The following is a 4,732-nucleotide window of genomic DNA, read 5'->3' on the forward strand; positions in this document are numbered from 1 at the left end:
AAGGCTATTTTCCGTAGGTATATGTGGCCAAAACTTTCACCCACGGCCATATTGGCCGTGCACTATACTTAGCAAGTTGCAACGGATTTTTGTCTGTAAGTGCATGTTTTACCTACGGCCAGTACCTTTACCTACGGACGGGTTGTGTGTCTCTACAAGATTTTTCTACAGACTAGTACTTTTACCTACAGCGTCTCTGGCCGTGGGTAAAAATCAATCCCACAATTTTTTTTTTTATAAAATGTCCCCCTTTTTTTTTAAAAACGTGAAACCCCCAAATATTTTTTGAGATATTATTTATTGTTGTTGCACTGTATTATATTTTTCTCCATCATACAAACTGGTTAATAACTATAAAAACAGTTATATTTCATAAAAAAAATTGGTGGATTAATATTCTCAAGGTATTATTCACCAATCATCATATAAACTAAAAACAACACCAGAATATATTCTCAAGGTATTATTCACCAATGTGGACAAATCATATAACTAAAGACAACACCAAATTACACAAAATGAGTTTTACTACTTATAAGATGCAGAAACTGACAGACACAGTTTTTATATGGTTCTACCCTATCAAGAACAATCATATACTTTTCTTCACATCATGTTCCGCCAAAACCAGATCATCTTCCTCTTCTCCATCAATGCACCTTAAAATAAGACCAAAAACAATTAACAGTTAGAGAGATGGATACGTTGTCATGCAATAAGTTGCCAAATTCAACATGCACGTTACGTCCGTGCATGTGCGCATGTGCAAACACACATAGTTATAGATTTATTTGATATCCAACTCTTATCCATTGTATAAAACAGGAGAGAGTCGAGCCGTGAGCTCTGCACCTTATTTATGAGCCAATAAGGCTTATAAAACCCAAAAATCTCTCGAGGTTTCGTAGCTAGCTAGTAATAAATTCAACAGTAATACTTCATGCAAAATCAGTTGCACTACATAATCATACCTAGGATTTTAATCTATTTATCCAAAAGAGTCATAGTCCACTTACGGTTGAGTGCTAAATCTAACAAAGCTGGTTTGCCGTGATCCTCGTAGACTATGACAGACACAGAACAACAACCAGAGCTGTTCCAAAAAATCTTTCGAAGACTTGACTTCTATACAAATCTTCTTAGCAACCTGCAATAGAAATAAACTCTGGAATCAATTTGATTGATGCTGATAGAAAAATCCTCATTTTCACATATGTAACAGGCTACTAATGATTGATGAATATAGTTTTGAACTCCAATTCTAGCTCTTAACTTTGATTTACACACTCATATCATATGTTTTCCCTATCCAAATTTTTATCATTATAGTGAATTCAAGTGCATAAACTAGAGAAATGTCATATTCAAATTTGCTTGTAGAGTGATTCCTTTTATAGACTCATTCATGTTTTTTGGTGCATAAACAACCCTTCAAAAGTTTTAAATAAAAGATGAAATATATCATGAATGTTATGTGAGAATTGATTCATATATTTATGAAGGAAATATTCATTGCAATCTAGCACCATATAACTTCTTTTTAACTATTATATACAAGTAGCTGTAGATGGCATATATGCCGTACATGCATACAACACTGTTGTTTTAGAATACAAACCCTTTTTCTTTTTCTTTTTTTTTACAAAAGAAGAGCTGCAACATATCATTAATGATTGGAACAGTAATACAAGTACTAAAATCATCATAATTGTGAAGGGTAACAAAATATAGAACACCCCCCTACCCCCACTAAGGTATGACAAATTACAAGAGTTTCTTTTAATTGCGAGACGCTTTTGTTGATAATCGTCTCCCGGATCTCGTATTGGTGTATTATCAAGTCATTCGTTTTAGTAGTTACTTTAGTCTTCCACACCAACTGCATTGAATTAGTGTGTGAACACTCACGTCGTAGACTAGACCTCTTCCGTTCTACACGTTCAAATGCTGCTGCTATTGCTCCTCTGCCTCCAAATTTGGAACCACAGCCAGCAGCTCAGGTCTAAATATTCATGTGGCTTGCAAGGGGGTACTTGATCCACTAAAAGGTATTAAATCTAGGAGAGGGTTCGGAAAACACTCATAATACAAACAAACAAGCTCGTACAACTGCTGGATTCTGTTTTGAATTCTGTTTTGTATATAGGTACAAACAAGTTCATCCAAATCGAGCGAGCTCTAGGAGAGAAAAAAAGTATATAGGACCTAAAAGTTTATTGAATTCTGTTTTGTTTTCCTTATTAATTGAGCAGAATAATGTATATGTTTCAATAGTTAGTTTATATGTGGAAAATCAATGTAAAAGTGTTGAGCATAGGGCTGTGACAAATTCAAGCCATGCTCGTACAACTGCTGCATTTTTTGTAGCTCATTCGGATGATTGTAACGTCGAGCCAGCACAAGCTATCACTGATGAACATAATCCACCAATTTTCAAGTCCTTCAAATACAAGGATTTCAACTCTCACTACTTTAACAAATATGCTGACACAGACGTGGTGCTGAAATCAGTTCAAAAACACATACACATAAACTGATTTCAAAATTCTACCAAAATCAAGTTCAAAAACACATACAAATAATCTGATTTCAAAATTTTTCCCAAAATTCAGTTAAAAACACACGCACATAAACTGATTCCAAAATTCTACCAAAATCCAATTCAAAAACACATACACATGAACTGATTTCAAAATTTTCCCAAAATCTAGTTCAAAAACACATCTATGTATACTAATTTCAAGAATAACAACACTATACCTAATTACCACATTCATATCAAAAATTAAAACAAAGAGAACGAAAATTACTCACAGCGATTGAAAATGATCCAGAGCGAGTTCGAAGATCGGCGGTCCGACGGTCGATGAAGGCGACGATTGAGATTGATACAGTTTGAACAAAATCGATACAGATTGATGTTGTGTTTGTTTTGACGGCAGAATGCACGCGCGCTTCAGCTTAAGCTTGAATATATAGCTTTTCAATATCACGTCCAAATTGCACGCAGAATCGATTGTGAGCTTGAGAACGATTAAGAGCAAAATCGATTTGAAGATCCCTAAATCAATTTGAACAAAATACGAACAACAAAATCGATTTGAAAATCGATACAGTAGGGAATCGATTCAGAGCTTGATGAGGTTTGTGAGGTGAGATTGATCAATGGAGTTTCTAGGTTTGTGAGGGAATCGATACAGCTTAAGTTTGTGAGGTTTGAGATCAATGGAGTTTGTGAGATTTTAGATTGATGAAGAAAAAGCCATTTTGAGATTGATGAGCGTGTGAGTGTGAATGGTACGGTACGTGTTTGTGAAAAAAAAATCTCACTCTATTTGTAAAAAATATAACAATAATAATTATATAATAATATAATAGAAATAATAAAATAAATAAAATGGTTTTAGTGACAGTTTTTCATATGTCCGTTGGTAAAAACTACCCGCTTTAAAAAATGGCTGTAGGGACAGGGTACTTTTCTTGTAGTGAAGAGACATTTGATAATAATTCTAATTATACGAATGGTTTCTTGCAACCTAAAAGTGCTAAAATTATTTAATTTAAATTGACAAACATGAAATGTTTTACTTATAAAGTGATCAAATAGTTTTTGTTTGTTACACTCAAATTAACGAGACAAAATAAATTATGGGTCAAATTGAGAAATTTGTTTATTCTTTGATCATCATTCTTTCCTTAGCTTTGGTTGTAACATGCAACGGTAAGTTATTTTTTGCCAAAAACCTAAAGAATATTTTATGAAGATTAAAATCAAATATTAATATATTTTGAGGGACCATTTAATTACTTAACCTTTTATTATATACACAACCTTTCATCACCTTCTGGTCCTATTTCACACCACAGGTATTCCCATCTGCCAAACATATATGGATTGTCCAAGTGATATGTGCACCCGTCCCAAACATGCGTATTGTGTATCATATAAATGTTATTGCGTTTAAGCATAACATTTAATTAAGTTAAACAATGTTTTTTATGTTACTTCTATGCTTATAATTTGTTTTGTATGTAATAGCTTTGCTACTGTTTTTTTGTTTTTATAAAAAGAAGCTATGCTAGTATTATGATTTTTCTCGCACTTTGATTCATGCTTATGTAATTTATGTCATAATGTTCATCTTTCTCGCACTTTAGTTTATGCTTTTGTATACAATCAATTTCTTTTCACAGTAACCAATAAATAATTTCTTTTCACAATGACAACACACGTCTCCATAACATAAACTCTCAAGTATAAAAGTACAAATTGTTTGAAAAATACTTTTTGTAAACTAAAAATATTTTCAATTTGAGATTCAATTCCCAAACATTAGATAACAATGATGAATATACTCAAGCCTCCACTGTATATTTGGCAAATATTTTATAGTGTATTTGAAAAGTTCTGAATCACCTAAGTATGGTCATATTGAACTTAGAGAGAAAGGTCATTGTGAGATCAAATTAATCATTGTTAAGATCGAGATTACAAAAAAAATTGTTTAATCACTTATAATTCTTCACTAGTCCTTTTTAGAGCATAAATATGTATTGAAGAGACTATTCAAAACTTGTAATGTTGGGTAGAATAGAAAAGGAGAGAAAGTATGAAACATCTGAGAGGGTATCTCAGGAAGCACATTGAAAAATCTCACAGTCTGAGGGGACTGAACTAGCCCGGTTAGGGTGTACCAGAAGAACTTCTTTGTGTCATTTTCTATATCCCCTA

At 32.9% G+C, this 4,732-nt stretch overlaps 1 long non-coding RNA gene across 1 annotated transcript; it reads right to left on the reverse strand.

Annotated features, from left to right (window-relative positions):
* Positions 1-426: 426 nt before the first annotated feature.
* Positions 427-3,315, reverse strand: LOC25486817 (uncharacterized). The gene is made up of 3 exons (XR_003009260.2): positions 2,815-3,315; positions 1,017-1,147; positions 427-659 (listed from the first exon to the last, which is right to left on the reverse strand). It is a non-coding gene; the product is annotated as an uncharacterized lncRNA (long non-coding RNA).
* Between the last annotated feature and the right edge of the window lie 1,417 nt (positions 3,316-4,732).

Source organism: Medicago truncatula, chromosome 2, assembly GCF_003473485.1.
Source record: "Medicago truncatula cultivar Jemalong A17 chromosome 2, MtrunA17r5.0-ANR, whole genome shotgun sequence".
Classification (NCBI taxonomy): Eukaryota; Viridiplantae; Streptophyta; class Magnoliopsida; order Fabales; family Fabaceae; genus Medicago; species Medicago truncatula.